Source organism: Excalfactoria chinensis, chromosome 19 (genome assembly GCF_039878825.1).
Source record: "Excalfactoria chinensis isolate bCotChi1 chromosome 19, bCotChi1.hap2, whole genome shotgun sequence".
In the NCBI taxonomy this organism is placed as follows: Eukaryota; Metazoa; Chordata; class Aves; order Galliformes; family Phasianidae; genus Excalfactoria; species Excalfactoria chinensis.
The window spans coordinates 1780961-1801348 of record NC_092843.1 but is presented as its reverse complement, the minus strand read 5'-3'; the positions used below and the strand labels follow the sequence as shown (position 1 = coordinate 1801348).

Here is a 20388-nt window from a genome sequence, read left to right as displayed (position 1 = left end):
ACCTCTGTAAGACGTTACTTAATGTCTCCACAGCTTGAGTTGTTCGTCTGTGAAATGCAGATGAGCGTGCTGTCCTTGTAAAGCACTTTGGGTGCTGATATGCAGGGTGCTGCGTGGCAGTCAGGCAAAGTGCTGCAGCTTTCTGTTTAAGGAGCGTTATCATTCTCTGCTCATATCTAATATGCAGGACTTCTCCCGTGGGATTTTGAATTGCAGGAGGAAGGGAGGGGAAGGTCTGACTTCACGGTGACTTGTGACTTCTGCATAAAACATTTCCTCAGAACTAATTAAAACTTTGAGAAATCATCGGAACTGAAATGAATCAGCGCTGCGTAACTAACGGCTTATGTTAAAGGCTTTGAACAAATATCCACAATGCATCAGTAAACATGCAAATTAGTTTTTCATGTCAGGATGCGCCTGACTACAATGCTGTGTGTTGATAAAAGATTTCTCTCTGTCTGTGGCTTTCCATACTTTGAAATTTATTGCTTTTCCTAACCCCTTTCAGACTCTTTAATATAGTGAGAAACGCTCTTTGGAATGATTTACCAAGCAAAATTCACTGCGCTTCAGCAAGGACAAGGAGTTAACAAACAGCGTCTAAACTGAGGTCTGAAACAAGGCTGGGACCAGTTATTTTCAGTTGTGGCTGTTAACTTTGTTAATCTCCTTTACAGGGGTTATTGCAGCTATAACATGTTTTCCTGTGGTTATGATGGCAGTATCGTATTGGCTTAATTTATGAGGGCTGTGTGCCAGCCTACAGTAAGCCAGGTCAATATTAGCACAATGGTATGTTATGGATGCTTACCATGAAGGTTTACATATGTTGAGTCACTTCTATTTCCAGGCCAGTGTATTCTGCCTATGCTGTGAGATGATTTGAGGCTGTCCTAGAAGCATTTATAGGGATTCCAACACTTTTTGAGGGATAGCCAATGATATCCTGAGTGATTGCAGTGATGAATTCGCATCACAGCATTACGTCATTTGGGAGCAAGACAGAGGGGGAGGTGGAATGCAACAGGAACCTCTGATGCTGGCTTTGCCACCAAGGAATACATGTTGTGTGACTGCACTCTGAAAATTAAATGTTCCACTTTCATGCTCTTCTTCTTCCATGCGCTGTAATTAAAAGCCTCTTCCTTTGGTTTGTGGGCTCAAAGCTGGGTAATGATGTTAAACAAACAAACATCTGACCAAATTCCTATCTACCAGATTAATTTTTAACAGTTTAGTGAATAATGGCATGTCATTAAGGGCAGATTGCGAGTTTAAACTCAAATAGGGCTTTCCGAGTGGCAATGAGTGTCTTCCTGGGATGTCAAGGGAGTGGATTTCAATTTGCTTTGAAAACAGAGACAGAAACAAGTATTCATACACTTCAAACATTGAGTATGAATAAGTTTTTGTTCAGACATAGTTATGAAAATCTAAACAATATCGTACTCAGATTTGCAGGGCAGTAAGGATAAAAAGATCGGTGGCTTATGTAAACTAAATTCAGCTAATTAACACAAGATGATGGCATTTAGTTTCTCATTTTCTGATAGCCCCTTGGCTCTTCTCTTGCCTGATTAATGCCAGACATTGTTGCAGTGTGTTGAACCAGCCCTTTCAGAGCAAGGAACAGACTCTCTTTGTAGAGCAGTCCAAGCTCTGCCAGTCATTGTGGCCATGGGTGGGTTGTTGGCTGGTGTGGTTGGGTTGTTTGCTTCATGGTCTGTGCTCTGCTTAATGGAAGAGTGCTTCCCTTGGGCTCTCGTGGAGAGGAACCCACAGTGTTTGTCCAATTGCATTTGGTTTGTGGACAGACTGCTTTTCCCCCAGTTGGCCAGAGAGAAAGAAAGAAAACTTTCCTACGCTTCACACAGAGCTCTTTGTATTAGGTTTTATTTGGTAGGAGGGCTTGTTTTAAGTTAGGACTGCTGTGTTAAGCTCAGGAATAAGCCGTGCTGGATTCCACATGCACTGATCATATTCCTGCATCCCAGACTGTCAGTATGACCGAGTTGCATGTGTGTTTGTGTAAAGAAACCTCAACCCTTCTGCAGCTCTGTGAAGTGGCTGTGGTTTTGCTGTGTATATTTGGAAGCCTGATGAGTCTGCTTCCCTGCAAAGGCAATTCAGGAAGCAGAAATAAAAGTTCTGTTTGTTTCTAGGAGATTTTTAAAGAAATATTTTATTTCCAACAAATTTAGCACTTGTTCTATTGAGATTAGATGATTAATGCAACACGATGCAACGCACCTATGGCTTTTCCTGCTTACAGGTATGTGACCACCGTTAACCTTTAATGTTTTACCCATTCAGGCTGCCCAGACCTGGCACATACCATATGGAAAGTGCTATTCCAGATGGAACTTCTGCACTTCATATATTTGTGTGTGACTGTTCAACTTGTCACGACTGTCAGTTCCCAGCCTCTTTCCCTTGCGTTACACCGGTGAACTGGAACTCTGATAAAGGAGTTATGTACAGTGATGACAAGAATTGATTTCCAATTTCCTGTAGAATGACTCTATCATTGCTTGTGACTCAGGCAATTTAGCTTATATTACAGTACTAGCTAGGGGCTATAGATCACTCTGACAGTCATCTAGTCACAGAGCATGCTGATTTTGACAAGATATCGAAAGAGATTTTATGAGAGTTTCCATTGTGAAACAGCTTAAAGTGCAGCTTTCTATTGTTGGATTGTAGGTGAAGAGATTTTGCATGATGTACTGTAAGAGTATTGGGGCCAGTCTGTCTAATTTAGACAGACTTGGGAAAAACCAAGCAGCCTCATCCTGAATCTGGTCTTGGAACATGCTGTACCTGCATTAGGCTGGACTTGAGTCCCAGTGTCTTTTTAAGAGTGATGAGTAGGAAATGGTGAATGAAAGAGCACAAGAAATTAGGCAGATGCAATTGGAATCCTTTCCTGGATATGCCTGGCAGATTCAGCTGTCAGTGAGCTGGACACTTGCTGGGCTGGGTTAAAACACTGTACAGGAAGAGATGCTATTACTGCTCTCATTGAAGAGTTTCTGTTGCTAAATGATCTGATTTGCTCTCTCACACCTGGAAGCTATAACAGTCTGCTTTTTAGATCTCAGCATCTCTTGACAGCGCTGACCTGTAGGTAGAGCTGGATGGGAGTTCAGCGTCCTGTTGCTAATACAAACTGCTTCAAGCATGCCCTTGCTCAGCTGTGTCACTGTTAACTGAAGTGCAAGGCCCCAGTGACAGCTGAGGTGAGAAATGAGGAGCAGTGAGCGTTTGGGGCTTCTCTGTCGTTCAGCTGTAAAAAGACAAGGGGAGACTTCAGCTGAGAAGGTCTCTTGGCTTCTCAGCTGTGGCTCAAATGCAGGCCTTGGTTGCAGCAAGCTCCAAGTGCATGTGAAGGTAGCATGTGTGCATTAATTAGTGTATCACACCATTTGTGTTTTCCAACGTAACACAATGACACGTTATTTTCCTTCTCCTGCCTTTGTAATTTAATTAATGTTTTGAAAACATTTAAGAAATGTTGAGTTCTTTGTAAGCAGTAAATATCAATCCCAATTCCCAAGTAGGTTGTTTCTTAGCTTTCACATGGTTCCATTCCTTCTGGACAGACACTGAGGGATGGATGCATGCTTAAAGGGTGACTTGATGGCTGCTGTTCTTGCAAAGCCCAGTGTAAGAGCATCTGTGCTTGTATTCTCGGTGGGTGCGAAACCAGCTACAAAATGTGCAGGGATCTCTCAAGTGGCTTTTACTTGTGGTATTGTGGAAACACTTTGTCTGCTAAACAGTGAGAACTGCTAAAACAAAGCCCTGGTTAGGTCAGTGACCTGTGATTGCTTCCTTTCTAGATGTTGTCTAGACCTGTGCAAACAGTATTTCAGCTCTTCTCTCCCCAGAATGGTTCTTTGCCTTCCAATGCTCCCTCTCTGGCACCTTTCTAAGCCTCTGACAGTCACTCACGTTGTGCAGCACTAATGACTTTGGAGGCTTGGATGTGATGGTATAATGGGTCTTTTTACACCTGTCAGGTATGAGCTGTGTTAAGCAGTGTACATAAGGTATTTTTAGCTTGTGAATAAAGTGATAGAGGGAGAGGTACCACAGGGGTCTTATTTAATTGCTGTGAAAATGACTTTAATAGAGAAATAGACATACAGGGAGGACAGCACGGTGGGTGAGAGGTGCTTACTTCTGCTGTATGAGAGTGACTGATGCTCAGATGAAGTATGTGCACATATAAACGAGCAGCATGGTGAGCAGGCAGGAGGAATCAGAGGGGCTGCAGCCTCATAGGCCACAGTGGTGACTACTCACACAGCAGTGCTGCAGTGGGGTGTGTGAGCCCTGTGGGAAGGACAGGTTGGGAAGGAAGGGGGAGCTGCTATGTTGGAAAGCAGCAGGGGTGCATGGAGGTCTGTGTGGCAGTGGGTGATGTGCCAGCGGAGAGCTGTGAGGCCAGGACTGCAGGTGGACAATGTGAGCAGTACTGTGGTGGTTGTCTAATCTGTACCACCTGACTAGGAAGAGGAAATAGAAGAGTGGAAGAAGCTTCATGTTTGTAGGCTCTGGTTCTTGCAGGGAGCTTTAACCACCTCGGTATCTGCTGGAAGGCAACTCAGGTGGGCAGAAGTAAAGCAGAGAGTTTCTGAAGTGCATTGGTGAGAAGACAGTCAAGAAACCAAGTGAGGCAGATGTTCTGCTGCACCTCATATTAATAAGCAAGGTTGGACAGGTGGGTTTGAGGGTATTCTTGGAAACAGCAGCCTTCAGATGGGAGAGATTGCTGTGTCATGCTGACATTCTGAGGATCTCAGTGCTGCCTGATAGGCTGACTGTGTTTAAGAGTCTTCTCCCACAGATGACTGCATCAAGACAGATAAAATTCAAGGTGGGATGCTTTGGGAGTGCAGTTACTGTAAAAGCAGTACACAGAAGAAGCTGTCAGGTGTTCCTTTGGCTGCCTGAAGGGTAGTGGGGATAGGAAATCACTCCTCTTCAATGGGCTGAGTGGAACTAAGGGAAGTCATATGCCCCATGCCATGCAAGTTTTTTTTCCCCCAGTGATATCCACTTAGTTCCTAACAAAAAAAGTATTCATAAGATTAGTGGCAGAACACTTGGAAGCTGGAACCACTCAGGACTAATGATATAATTACTCTATAAACCCATTTATAAAGCAATTAAGTACTGTTGTTCTCTTTTGTTCTGTATCTTTTTAAAGACAAGCCATCTTGGCAAGCTGTAGGGAATGCATTGAGCTAACAGTTATGTACGAATATGAATAATTTGTGTGCATTTTTCTAAAAGAGAAGTGATGCTTTTACAATGCAATTGGAATATTTGCTGGTAAAAAGAAAATGGAGCTTGCTGGTACAGTTTCTGATCATAGAATCACAGAATCATTAAGGATGGAACACCGAGATCACCAAGTCCAGCCATCAGCCCACTGCTATCATACCGCTGAAAACGTCTCTCAGTGCCACATCTCCATGGATCTGAACCACCTCCAGGAACGATGGCTTCACCAACTCCATGGTCAGCTGTGCCGCTGCATACTGGCTTCTTTGGAGAATCAATGTTTCCTAATGTCCAACCTGACCATTCCCTGATGCAACTGAAGGCCATCACCTCTCTTCCCATTCCTCTTATATGGGAGCACAGGCCAACCCCAGCTTCCTCAAACTCCCTTCAGGAAGTTATAGAAAGCAATTAGCTCTCACCTGAGGCTCCTCTTATCCAGCATGAATAATCTCAGATCCCTCAAGGGAAATGCCTTTTGGAAGTTCACAGACGAAAAAGAGCTTCCTAAGGAAATGTATCCAATGAACTCATTAATAAAAAAGCACTCAGGGATAATATAGGTATCCTTTTATCTGCTGGTTTGGGTAGCATAAATATCTTGGCTCGTATTTCCTTAATTAACGTGTATCTCGCTGCCCCATTTTGCCAGCAAACGTTCTCTGGTCTGTGATATTACTGTGATGCAGTGAAGTGTCATCATGGTGACGCTTGTGGAGGTCCCATTCCCACAGCACGAGTGCCATTGCGCTTCCTCCTGCTGGTGGCAGGACAAGCCTTGTTGGCTGGGGGAACAGTTGTGGACAGTGACTTCTGTCAAGGCAAAAAGTTAAGAATTCCAATGGAGACACCATCAGAAACATCAGGTGTTTCTGTTCCAAACACTGACTCGGCAGTCTCTGCTTCTGCTGCCCGTCGAGTCCATGTAAAAGAGCATCTCGGGATGCTGCCTCTCCAAGAAGAAAATGCTTCTCCACTTTCTGGTGGGGAACCATGTGCCAAAAGACCATGTCAAGATCTTCCTGAGAAGTGCTCTGCCACAGCAGAGTGACAGTGCCTCGTCATCCCGCTCCTTTCTCAGAAACCTCTGGAAAGTTGCTGAAAGTGATGGCTTCCAGCCCACTTGGTGTGGCAACGATGGAGACTTCGCAGTGATTGAGGAACCGTTCTTCATAATGGAAGTGCTGGCCAGGAGAGAGCCTCTCTGAATTGTCACCATGAAAGGTTTTGTTCGTCTCCTTCATCACCATGGCTTCTACATCACAGAAGGGGATACATTCCTGGCAGAAGAAGCAGCAATTTCTACTCCTAGTGAGGTACGTAGTCCCTCTGCCTGTGAAACAGCTCTTGGGACAGTGGGATTGGTGGCCAGTCAGCCCAAAAGGAGGTGGCTGACAGCCGGTGTTATCTGGGTATGTCAACTTCAGAGAATCCTGCATTTCTCTGCAGCTAACAAATGTCAAAAATGCAAGCAAGGGTGGCTGTTATGAGGACTGCTCTGAAGGCAACGCCTCCTTTTTTAAGTGGGGAAGCAATGACACCCACTGATGGTCATAGATGATCGCTGAACATTTATGGAGACCAAAGAGTGGATGTTAGCACAGTGAGGCTATGGGTGGTACAGAAGGGTTGTGAGAGACGACAAAGAGTGTTCTGTAGCTGAGAACTTGCTGTATCAAACAACATGGTTGTGCTCTTTGTGATATATAGCTTCCATGGAAATAAATAGGAGGCATTAGTTTTGCAGTGACTTACGTATTGAACAGAACTGTACCAAAAGGTTTTATTCCCACGTATTCCTGTTTAAATTGCGCCTGTGAGTCCCCTCTGTTGGTCTCTTGAGATTCTTAGTTATTGTGTCTTTGTTTTTCCAGTTCTGAAATGGTGGTAACTAACTCCTCCTCTTTGTGCTTTGCGGTTACTCTGCCACCACAACCCCTATTTCAAGAGGGCTTATCTCCAGTGGCAAGGAAGATTCGAGCGAGTAGTACCACGTAGACGAGAGTAGTTTAAAAAATAAATGTTTGGAATGTTTTTCCATTGTCCTGTCCTGTTCCTTCAGTCTGATGGTTACTCCTCCTATGTCTCAGAGTGGGGGGTGCCTTTGAAAAGAAGGCTGAGAGGGGACTTGATCCAGGTTTATAAATACCTGAGGTGTGGGAGCTATAGTGGCGAGGCTGGTCTCTTTTCAGTAGTGCGTGGGGACAGGACTAGGGGCAATGGGCTGAAACTCCAGCATAGGAAGTTCCGCACGAATGTGCGCAAGAACTTCTTTACGGTGAGGGTGACGGAGCACTGGAACAGGCTGCCCAGGGAGGTGGTGGAGTCTCCTTCTCTGGAGATATTCAAGACCCGCCTGGACGCCTACCTGTGCGACGTGGTGTAGGGAGCCTGCTTTGGCAGGGGGGTTGGACTCGATGATCTCTAGAGGTCCCTTCCAACCCCTATAATTCTGTGATTCTGTGATTCTGTGATTTCCCCATCCCTGCCATGGCAAAGGTGCTGAATGTGAAGCAGGCGCTGTGCAAAGCAGGTCTGGTCCATGGAGTGATGGGAGCTCAGGGTGTGCAGCTGGTGCTACCCAAGTGCCTGATCCCTCTGCCTGCCTGTCCTCTGTGGGTGGGTGCCATGGTGGCACAAGGACAGGAGGCCTCTGCTGAGCCTGTGAGCAGCATGTCTGCAGCTAATGCTGCCCTTATGCTTACTGATCTGAGCCAAAACGCAAGGCAAGGGGGTAGCTATTACAAGGGAAGCTCTGAAAGCAATGCCTATTTCCCAGTAGTTCTTAGAGGATTGTGGCGATGTGGGAAGGAGGAGCTCATAAAGTAACCCTGCTGGACAGTATTCCTCGTTTTCCTGTTGTATTTTTACAGCTTCTCGGCTTTACAGCTTGATATTTGCTACAAACAACTCTAGCAGGTGGTAAATACCCTGCATTCCATGCCATTGTTTAATCTCCATGCTGGCCCAGGTGTCGTTACCAGCACTGAAGGGTTGCACTGTGACTCTCCATAGGCTGCCCAGCACTCAATCGTTTGTAAATGAGGTACAAATGGGACCGTTCAGCAGCACAGTCGATAAGGAGCACTATCCCAGAAGACCATTCACTGCAGACGGCGAAAACCAGAGAACCTGGTCATAAGACGTAAGTACAAAAGCTTTTAACAAGCATTTTCCCTCTACTTTCCACCCAGCCCCGCTCCGCCGCCATCTTGGCAGGGGCCCCCAGCTGACGTGGCATTGCCGGGGGGGGGGGGGGGTGAGGTTGAAGAAATGGAAGATAATTGTGTTTATTGTGTGTTAATCACCAGCTTGGCTTCACTGGGTGCCTGGTACAAGACTAAGTTATGTTCTACAGGTTGTTGCTCTTCGTTATTTTCTCCTAAGTGTAAAGCACAGAAGAAGGGAAGTGGTAATGACTGTCTGTAGCATAAAGGACCATAGGAATTCCAACGGCTTGATCACAATTTAATTGATCTCTGTTTAATGCATTGAATTCCTGTAGTCACACTCAGAAAACACCTGTTAGATCATCCACCTCCTATCACAGGAAATATTGTTTTTAAGTGCCAGTTCCAAGGTTGCCTTTTTAATCCTGCTTCACACAAGTCCAGCATTACACTCATCTACTGTACCACATCTAATTTGCTCAGCTTTTCCCCTTATTCTGCTTTACCTGCCCCTTCAAAGAACAGCTTGAATGCCAGAACCAATCTAGCAGTTGTATGCATACAACCAGGTTTGGGTTTTTCTTTGGGGGGGGGAAGTTGAAATCTGGATGGCCAAATGAATTTGACCTGAACGTTAAGAAGCTCCTTCCTGTTAATACCGCTGAACTAAGAATAAACCATCATGAAAGCACTTCATGTGTGTACATGAAACTGGGATTCCTTGAAACATCGTAGAATCCTTTGAAGTAGATGTGTTGGTAGCATTAATAATGCAGACATTTGGCATGGTAGCAGGAAGGAGCTGTCATGGGGCATTGTCAGTTCACCTGCTGGAGCCTTTAAAGTGCTAATTTGGGTATCTAAAACAAGCTTGGACCAGAGATACCACACAAATCTCAGCGCACTCCCTTCAGACATAGCTGAGGTTGGAGAAGGGAGCTTTCCTTCTTGTTTTAAATGCAATACGGAGAATGGGAAGAAGACAGATGATGTATGTATGTGGAAATGGGGAGTGGAGAGGCTGTGCTGGTCTCTTGGTGATGATGATGGGACCTGAGGGAATGGAATGGAGCTGTCAGGATGGACGTTGAGGGAAAGTTAGGAAAAGGTTCTGCACCGGAGTGGTGGGCATGTCACTGAGCTGCCAGCTTCCACCCCTTTGCTTCTCTTAGTGTGCAGTTACTGCTGTTTTACTTTGTTTTTATTGAAGCAAACGCTTTGTGCCTCCTCTGTGAAAAGGAATGCATGGCGGTGGCTGAGGAAGATGGGAAATGTGGAGCTTTCAGCTGCACGTTGTTGGTTCATTGCAATGCAAGGCTGTCAGTAGCATAGGAAATAAATACATAAACATCAGAAACCACTACAGACATAGTGGGCCAGCTTTCAGAAGAAATGCATTGGCTTTGAGAGCACATCAAGAGCTGTCAGCACAGCCCGGAGCCATAAATATTTAATTCATCTTGACCCTTTTGATGTTGACAATCAGTGTTGTTCTCTTCTGCTGCAGATCTGGGACTATTATGCTGACAGTGATACCAGTCAGTTTGTCAAATGGAATGACACAATCTCCCCATATTCTGTTAGTCGCGGTCACGGGGTTCTGTCAGAAACCTTTGCATACAGTGCGTCGTGTGTGAAATTTATGGCTGCAATCCTACTCTGAAGTAGAACAGAGCAGAGTAATTACGTGATATATCTTCTTAACGATCATTTTATGCAACAAGATATATGAAATAAAACTGTCTGCATGCAAAAAAAAACCAACAACCCCGCATTAACTAATGATAAAATTCTAAATGCTTATAAAAGCCAAATGTTAACGTTGTGGTTCTGTTCTGCCATCATTTTCTTTTAGTTTATCACTGTGTTAAAAGTACGGGAAAATGTTTGCGCTGAGTTAAAGATAGGATTTCTCTGAAGCAAGGGTTTGACTTTGCCTGTTAGAGAGGTTGCTGGACAAACAGGGTATGGCTGTCCAGGAATTACTCTCAGACATTGATTCCCTGAGTCTGAAAAGGACATCGGTGTTTAAACCTGAGCATGGTCAGGTCCATGCTTTGAAATGAGGTTGCTGATTTCAGCTACCAAAGAGGGGGAGGTGAATGGATGATTATTGGTCATCGGAGCGATGGTAATTTTTAATGTAGCATGTTTTGTACCGGTAGGAACTCAGAAGCAAAATGTTTCCTATGCAGTCTCTTCAGGTCGTGGTGTTTGGTTAAGTATAGTGAGTGCAAGAGATCTCTCTCGTATGGATCAGGAACTGAATATGAGCAGAATACCAGCTGCCCAGCAGTGGGATTGGGCACTGCCATTAGGGCACATGAAGGCATCTCTGCAGAGCTCTGTCTGAGCCACGGCCCTTTGCTGTACATCAGAGCAGCTTTTATATCCATCCTTCTATGTTGTGGCTGGCGGCAGGCGGGTGCCTAGAGGCAGTGAAGTACTTACAGCCAGCAAAAGGGATGTGGGCACAGTGAATGTGAATTGCTATTATTATTAATAATAATATTAATGAAAAAGCTCCCGCAGATCAAGGGCTTTCAAATTAATTATTCCTTGTTACAATATACAGCATGAAAAGAGGCTGCCTAAACCAATAATGGGCTTCTAGTCCTTCCCTTATTAAATTAATTTTGTTTCAGATCTTCAGCTTTCTCCCCATCTGTGCAAGTTTTTTTTTTTTAATAAATATTTAAAAGAAGAATTAGAAAGGAAAGATTAAGGAGAGCAGGAGCTGCAGTGAGCCAGCTGAGAAAAGAGTCTGGAAAAGAAATAACTCATGAGATACTGAAGCATTTTTTGAATAAATATCCTTTCATTTTTATGACTATTATAATTCTTTTTCAAATACTCTTATGAGCAGATCCCGCATATCTTGTGCATTTAAATCTCCCATTAACCTCAATGCCACAGGATTCAAAGGACCCAGTCTTGCCTTCCTCGTGCTCAGTGGGACTTTGGATTTGTGAGGAATGGAAAATTGCACCTTTAGAATAATTGAGCCATCTTTTCATCCTAAAACTGATAGTAGAGATGGAAGCTAACCAGATACTTCTGCATGAATCATAGTTTCATAAAATGAGATCATTACCCAGGTTCATCTGAACTACAGCGTGAGCTTTACGGCTCTCCGTACGCTTGGACATGAATGATGTTGTCCCCCTGTGCTCGCTCATCTCAGAGCAAAAAGCCCCATGTGGAGGTCCAGAGGTGACACCTTCGCTCTGCTGAAATGACTGGCAAAGCTCCTGCTGACATCAGAGGACCCAGGAAATCGCTGCATTCACCTTGACACAATTGGACTGCAAAGCATTTGCCATTGTCGGTAGACCCTTGTGAACGGAATGCTTTGCTCATTTAGTGCAGACCATTTGTTCCAAGTTTGTGAATCTGTCTGACAAACATCAAAAAAGAACCACCCCCCAAACCAACCAAAGATCATATTGGGGGAGATTGTGCTCTAGTTTCTTTGTGTGCTTTCTGCTGCAGTTCTCTGTGTAACAGCGTGATTTACACGTGGGTTTCCATTGTTGGCATTTTATTTATGCCACAATTTTGAGCTGATAATTTAAGAGCTTGCAGTGTCTTCTGAAAGCATTACATAAATGGATCATTAGATTCTCAGTGGCGAATCTCTTTTTGTCCCCTTCTAGAGGAATGTCATTTTAGCTGGAAAGTTTATTGCAATTAAAAGGAATTGCTCTGATGGAAGGAAGAGAAAAAAACTGATGTGATTCTGTACCTCCCTATCATAGTTTTGATCGGTATTCCATATCATAATGTCATGCTGTAAGCTATCCGTGACGCCTCCATTATATACCATGGTTGTAGTTGCTGGAGCAATGGGCATTTGGATGCCTGGCTGACCCTCTTGTCCATAAATATACACCTAGATGAGCAGGAGTGCTGCACACCTGGTATGCACCCACAGCTCAGGCTGCTAGCTTCCCAGTAGAGGAACATTGCCTGGGGCTGCTCAGGAGCAGGATCTGTCCTGTCCTTGCCAGTGAATGGTATTGAAGGCCATAAGAAATAAAGTAGAAATGAATTGCCCAGTGTTAGAGCTTTGACAGTGTAACCTATTGTTTGCAGACCCTCCTCTCTCAACTCATCACTGGAGTGCTTGTTGATTTGGGTACTATGCGTTAAACCACCTTGAAACGTCCATTTTCTTATGTAAAATTAGAGCGGCCCAATAATCTTCAGGGTGAAAAGACAGTTAATGGGGGAAAGGCAGATGGTGATAAAAGCTTGGCAGGGAGTTGGGAGATCTGAGACCTTAGAGAGAAGCTTGTTCAGCATGTTTGAGGGATGTCTGTGTGTGCACGGCCTCGTTCCTTTTGTCCCCTGAATCCTTGCAGTTCATAGCCTTTGTGAACACGGTGAACCTCAATGACATTTAATGTGGAATAAGAAATTATTTTCCTGATCTCGCTCGGGAGTGTGGATTTATTAGCGGTCTCAGATGTTTCTTTGCTTCTTTTGTAACTCATTTCAGGGATGGAGGCTTCTGACAGAATGGAAGTGTTCATTTAAAACTGTTTTCTTCTTTCCTCTTTTGCTGGGAATGGGCTGCAGCTGTTAGGAATACAAAAAGAACAGATAAAAACAAGGCCAGCTTCTGTCTGATGAGAAAAAGGAGAATAAAAATCTTGCCTTTTGTAAAGCAGAAACAAGTACCGTGCTTTTAAAGTCTGCAACATGCAACTAAAAAACTGGTCCGGCACATTTTTCTTAATTTATATGTTTATATTCTTAGTATACGTGGTAATCATTTCCGCTGGTGTTTCTGCACAACCTGTTCCTTGCAGAATGGCTTTGCCAGAGTCTTCATTCAAAGAGCCAATTAGGTGTTAGCTGCTTCTCTTGGTAAGCGTAGAGCTGCAGAGTTAATATCCTGGTGCTGCTTGTACCTGGTGATGACAGAACGATTAAATCATTACAAACCTTTTCTTTGTGAAAACTCCTGATGCTGAGTTTAGCAACACATACGGGGTTACCTTCAGTATCATTTTGCATTTTGTTTTTCCTCCTTATCTGCTTCTGAAATTGCCTTGGAAAACAGGTGGCATTTGTAATCCACTTAACTCATCTCTGCACCAAGCAACCCATAAAGAGGTAATGAAATTAAACGTCTCTTTGGCCATTAGGACAAATAATAAATGGCTCTGGCTTGAGGAAGGAACAACATTGATCTGAGTTGCTTTAGAGCAGCTAGGAAGACAGGTCCTTTAGAAGCAAATAACTCTTGGAGATCGCTGGGGGCAAAAGAAACTCTCCAGGGCTGCCTCCTTTCAAGGTGTATGGCGTGTTTGATCACTGAGCTGTGCAGGCTGGTGTGATGTGGGTACATAAATCTTCACACAACTTTTTTCCATCCCCTTTGTAACAGATAATGACCCCAGGGAGATATAGTTAGAAGAAAAGTGATTTAAAAAGAGAGGTTTGATCAAGGCAGATGAAATGGGTCTTCAGTGGGCATAAACTGAAATAAAGGAAGTTCCATTTAATCATTAGAAAATAACCTATTTTCTGTAGTTGGAATCAAACACTGGCACAGGTTTCTTGGGGAGGTTATCAAGACTCATCCATAGAGATGCTCAGATCCCAAGAGGACAGTGCTGAGCAGCCAGCTGGAGGTCATTGCCATCATCTCCAGAGCTGCTCTGTGAGGACATCCATGGAGTGAAGCAATGAGTTAGGTGATTCTTTTTTAATATACTTTGGTAAATTAATACCAAGTATTCACAATCAGAAAAAAGATGTTGTGAAGGAGAGAGTGCTAGCAAGTTCATTTTCCTTCTCTGAGCAGTGGAGTGCTACTCTGTTCATGCTTCTACATGTCTGCAGTGCTGGGTGCTGGTATGAAGACTGGATTAACTAGCTTGTTCAATAGAGGCTGTATAAATCCATGTGTGGTCCATGTATTCTCTGTCCCTAGAAATAAAACAAGGCTCCTGCAAATTCTGTTTGAGAAAAAAGAAGAACAGAATAGAGAAGGAAAATAATGGTATTTTTGAATCTCTTAGCAGCAGACGTTTATTCTGGGCACATACTTGGCTTAGCAGGTGGTATTATTTACTGACCGAAGAACATTAGTCAGGATGGCAAGCTATGGGCATTTCAAATCAGAGGAAAACTAATAATAAAGTCTTCCCTGACTATATAGCTCTTCTTTTTAATTTATTGTTCACAGTAGGTGGAGAAGATTGAAATTATAGCGGTGATTAAAAACGAGCAGACAGAAACTTAGCAAACTAGTTGGACAGTTTCAAGAAATATCCAGTTCTAACTGGAACAAGTCTGAAATAAACTGCTGTCCCTCGTTCTGCATGCAGAGCATGCCTGCCAGTGGCTTGGGTTGGTTGGTGGGGAAGGCGAGGGAGCAAGCCAACACTTCAGTAGACTCCAGTGGGTGGGCTAAGAGCGAGCCAGATGTGGATTTACTGTAACCATGCAAGCTGCATTGAGAATGTCTTGGAATGCGATCAGAGATTAATGATCTATTGTCTGCTCATCTTGGAATGGCTCGTGAAATAGCATGTTGGAGAGACAAGGTCCTGGTTTGCTGAGATGTATGCTGAAGTTTCAGATTTCTTGCATCTAGTATACAGTGGATGCAAAAAATCATTCCCCCTTTGGGTAGCTATAGCAGATAGCTGTACTAATGGATGAAAGTATTGAATACTTAACTTGGTTCTGTAGAAATTGGCATAAACCCTCAAAGATTAAAAAGAACAGGCTTCATCCAGTAAGGTTATTTAATTAAAAACACACAGTTCCATAGCTGAGGGTATCTTTCATAACATTACATAAGATCAGGGCTGCCCTTTCAATATACAATTAACTGACAGCTTATGCTCATGCAGAGGGACTGGGAGCAGATGATTCTCAAGGTCCCCTCCAACCTAAGTCATTCTATGAACTTGAAGCCAGTGCATAACTCTTCTTATGAACTGGAATGAAAGTGCATCAAGATGTTGGTGAGATTGGGACCTCAGTTTGTCTGCACTGACATGGTGCATGACCTCTCTTGATTTCTCTAACAGCGTGCATACATTCCCAGCAACTCCTGTTTGATATGCAACGTACAGAGCCTTTTTCAACTGCAGAATATTACACTGCAGCTAAACTTAAGTTCTCCCATTAATCTAAGGCTTAGAATTCATGATGACAAACCTTATTTAAGCACCTGTGTCAGTTTTAATGTTAATCATTCTCTAGTGCTTTGACTTAAATACTGGAGCTCCTTGCAATGCCTGACCTCACAACCGTGCTACTATATATTTTTCAGTTGCTTTTATCACAGCAATTTGTCTTTACCCATCACAGCTCATTGTTTCTGAACACACGAACTGTCAGAAACAGGTAGTCCTTTACTCTGTGACTGGAGAACTTTCAGTTGCTGGTGTTTTGTTGAAAGGCTTGATAGTACATTATTATTAAGACATTAATTTCTTAGTGATAGGCCACAACTTGTGATCTCTAAATAGGAGAACGCTTCGATGCCACGAAATAAATTCCTGCTCCATTTCCTCATGTTATGGTTACAGATAGAATGCTGAACAGAAGAACAACATACTCAGCTGGAAGTCTGGGACTTCCCAAACTTCTCCCCATTTCACTGGTCCATGTCTTGAGTAAGTCAGGTTTATTTCCACAACTGCAAGAACTCCTATTCCCAGTCTTCCCTGGCCTCCTCCTTCTATAAAATGCATTTGTTCTAACACAGCAACGTGGCACTTGCCATCTTTTGCTGATGATATCTCACCACTGATTAAACAGAACACTAATCACTGTGGCATGTTCTATCCTGCTGTTCCTATTTGCTTCACACTGCAAATTCCCACAAAAACTATTTGGCATCTCTTAATTTCTCCCATTGCCAATATTGCTTAGGTTCATGTACTGCTGAAATCCAGCTGTGAAGGACAATTTTATGTGAACATGAATTACGTTTAATTTCTAGATTTTAATTAGGTGGTTAATTACTTATGACCATATTGTATCATTGGTGACATTTCAATTTTTAAGATAATTATGCAGGGATATGAAACTAGAGAATTATTCTTTACAGTTCTGTAAGTCTTGCTGCTGTTGTAATACAGATATGAAATAGAGCATCGTAACTCTGAACACTTCAATTTCCATAAGTTAAATAACCATTGATTGTTCAGCGAAGTTATTTGATATTTCCAGAAGGACTCGTGCTAACAAAATGGATCGTCTTATATAGGACTGTACTTCAGAGGGCAGAGTAAACACGTATTGGACTTGTTTATCTGTAGTCTGGGTTTTTAATCTAGCTCCATAGAATGCTGTTTTGTTGGCTAAATGACATCATCTATGAAGGGTCCACAGCCAAGGTAGTAGCACATAGAAATTGTAGTCATAACAATAAAACAAAAGAATGCATTCCAAATCATAACTGTTCTCTCTCTCCATCCCAATTTTGGTGTATTAACCAGGCAATCTTGAAAGGTGAGATATATCCCTTACAAGCAGGACTGTGTATATCACATACAATTAGAGAACAGTACATGCTAACTGCAGTTTAAAGACTTGGGCTGCAGTGTGCAGGTATTTGTGTGTGAGCTTTTCAATGCTGTTGTTTTGGTGGCTGTCCTCTGTGTCTCATTTAAGCTTGTGCCACAGTGGTTCAGATGGAGGTCAGGCTTATCTCATAATGTTTTTTTCTTGTTTCACCTCAACTTATTTCTGTTCTCGTTTTCCACTCAAATCAATTTCCACCTGTATTTTCAAGTCCAGACACAATTAATTTGATCTCGCTTAGTGTTGGTTAGCCTTAAGATTGATTTCCAAAGAAAGCAAGCCTCACTGTATTGTGTTGTGCATTTCCTGCCCGCTCACAGCTTCAGATTCTGCTCATGGATTTTAACAAAGTTAGGCTCTAAGTTATGGTGTCAAATTTAAGGATAATTGACAGTAACATAGGGAGAATTATGAGTACCTAAATGGCAGGAAGTTATCAAGATTTGTTAGGAAAATCTGTTTAATAGTAGTTCTTTGCTCTTCTGTGCTGCCTCTTCATGTGCATGGCTTTCCCACATGTTGCTGTCTTAAACCTGTTGTTCAGTGGTCCAGAGCTGTACGGGCAGAACCAAACAATGCAGATGCAATGGAGGTAGATACAGGAACCTCTGTGACAGAGAGGCATAAAAAGATCTTGTAACGTATGAGCCTTCTGAAGATCATGGGTGCTGATGTCAACACCTGAATCCTATGCTGGGATGCTCTACTTTGCCTTTCATGACAGCATAATTGATCAAGTCAGCTGCCCCTTCCAGCAGTTATGAGTTTTGTCAGGGTATCTTATCTTGAAATTCAGTTGTTTAGATACGTTAAAATGAAACACGTGCTGTCCTCATAAAAGACATAATCACCACTTTTGTGCTTAGCCAGCTCAAGTATAGATTTGTACAAGAAAAGAAAGATATTTTTGTGTATTTCTTTTCCTCTGGTGAGAGGGCAGGAAATGGAAATGTAACTAAATTTTCACAGAAGAATGTATGAAAGATTAAAATTGGCAATGCATTTGGAACCTGGAATTCCAGTGCACCGATCTGACTAAGTTTCTCATGATGTAGCATGATATTAAATGGAATTGTTTTGTAGTGACAAATTGCCTACGGGAGCCTGCAGTTCAGGATTTCTTGTCCCTGTGGGTTTTGGTGCGATGTCGAGGCAATGCTGCTTGTCTCACCTCAAAATCTGCATTGTACTGATGGCTTTTTTATTTTCTCAGGGGTTGGCAAGGGATGAACTGCCTCTGGGAGAAAGCTGTTTTCTGGAGTCCTGGACCTATAATGCGAAGGTCTGTTACACAGATACAAAACACAGTGTTTGGGGGCAGTTGTTTTCTGTTCGGTTTTCAGATGGGCCTATTCAGCTGTAAACGTAACAATTCTTTTGGAGCTTGCAGTGAGGAAAGAAAAAGGCAAATTATTATGTTCTGGAAGAAAGAAGTCTTCATTTATTTATTTCTCTGTTTTAACACAAGTTTCATTAAGAAAACTGCCAGCCATATCAATGGTCGTGCCATGGAGGCACGCTCAGCTCTACAGTTGTTAGGGTGCATGGTTTTATCTCTGCTGTAGACTCTTAGTGAGAACTTGGTGAAGCGGTACTGGTTTGCCTGCCTAAAATGTCTATTTATAGAAGAACATGGTGATAACCCCGCTGTCTTGCCTACTGAGATCCTAAATTCTTCTGTCCAGACTTCAGACTGAGGACAGTGGGGTGCTGAACACTGCTGGATCCTTCCTAGATTCTGAAAAGGGAGAAGCAAATGGTGCATAATGCACACTAAATATCTGAGACTGAACATGGGTTACATCTGTCTGAAGAACTGGGCTTGTAGCTTGCTTAAAGCCAACCCAAGGGGTGATGGAACAGGTACAGCACCTCCAAAGTGTAACCAAGTGGCAAATCAACTTGAGTATTTCCAGTGAACTGTCAACACACGGTCTGCAGGCACAAGTTATTCGTGAATAATTTTGTGTAACAAATACACTGCAGAACTGCGCGAAATGTTCAAAGGGAGATGAAAGGTGAAACGCAGTGAATAAATTATTCATAACAAATTACTCACTAAGCTCTATTCATCACTGAGATGAGACAGAATTATTGACTGGACATGGAAACAAAATTTAATTTCAGAGAGATGATATTAAAATACCGGTATGCTGGTGTAATTATGCTGTGACCGTAAAGGCTTTACTATTCTGCAGTAAAACATGCCTTGGGTACAGCTGCAAGATTGATGTTCTCCAGGACTAGTACACAGGATTTTTCCTTTAGCTCCATAATAGAATTTAGGTATTCTATTGATCTGTTCCCGTACTGAGATAAATTTTTATGTATTTCCTTTGCTGATAATTTGCTAAGAAGCAAATACTGTGCTCACAGCTGGGTAGGATGAAGAGTGGTTAGACTGGAAGTGGTGCAGATATTGGGATTATTCATCCTTCTTTATGCTTGGATGGCAATCTGAAGTGCCTTAAATGTTCCTGTGATGTGAGATGGGGGCTATCTTCTCTTATCACATGGATTTTCACTATGCAAGCATCTGGGTTGTGGAGCTAGATGGGTATTGCGACTGTGTGTTCTCTTTTTTCCAGGCCTGGGGATGGTTCCTCAGTCAGCCCTTTTAGTTTTGAAGCATTTTCCGTATTTGCTTCTTAAGCCTCAAAATCAATATTTATGTCTACCACAGTCTGCATACGTTTAGTTATTATTGACATGCCAGTAGTGCACCAAGTCCTATGTAAAACTGATGTCTCGTTGTGTTATGTGCAACGTTCACTTGCACTGTGTGGCACATTCTGTCCATGGGCTTGTATGCTACTGCACTTCTGTTAAGCCATTAGTGAATTCAGGCATGGATTTCTTCCTTGCTCTCTCTTGTTTGTCCATCCTTACGCTGTGAACTCCTTGATGCAGGGACTGTCTCTGGGATCTGAACCATTTCTGCTGTAAACAGCAAGTACATGGGGTCACAGAAGGGTGCTCTTGTTCTTCCTTTCAACTCATTACGCTGGGCATGGAACACAAGATGAAATAAACGAGTTGCCTGATGTTTGCACAACAATCCTAGTGTTTGAGTCAATCCGAACTTGAAACCATTGGAGTACTTTTCTACTCTTTTTAGTTGTCCTGGGCTTATTTTCAAAATCCTGTAACAGAATGGCTGTTTAGTCACTGCAGATCAGCACATATTAGTTCGTACTGGAAGGCCCAATTTGTTCCACCCCAGTTAAAGACATTGGCCTAAAAACAGGAGAGGGTCACAAGAAGATTTTTGTGCAGCAGCGTATTTGATTCTGCTGTAGTAGCTGTAGCTTTGGCTTTGGTTACTGAATTGCTTTCACTTATTACTTACGGCCTTTCAGCATAAAGG

At 42.9% G+C, this 20388-nt stretch overlaps 1 long non-coding RNA gene across 1 annotated transcript; it reads left to right on the top strand.

Moving 5' to 3' along the window:
- The first annotated feature begins 8386 nt into the window (after positions 1-8386).
- LOC140260657 (uncharacterized) lies at positions 8387-18829 on the top strand. Its single transcript, XR_011905594.1, has 3 exons — positions 8387-8440; positions 18235-18303; positions 18707-18829. It is a non-coding gene; the product is annotated as an uncharacterized lncRNA (long non-coding RNA).
- The last annotated feature ends 1559 nt before the right edge of the window (positions 18830-20388 follow it).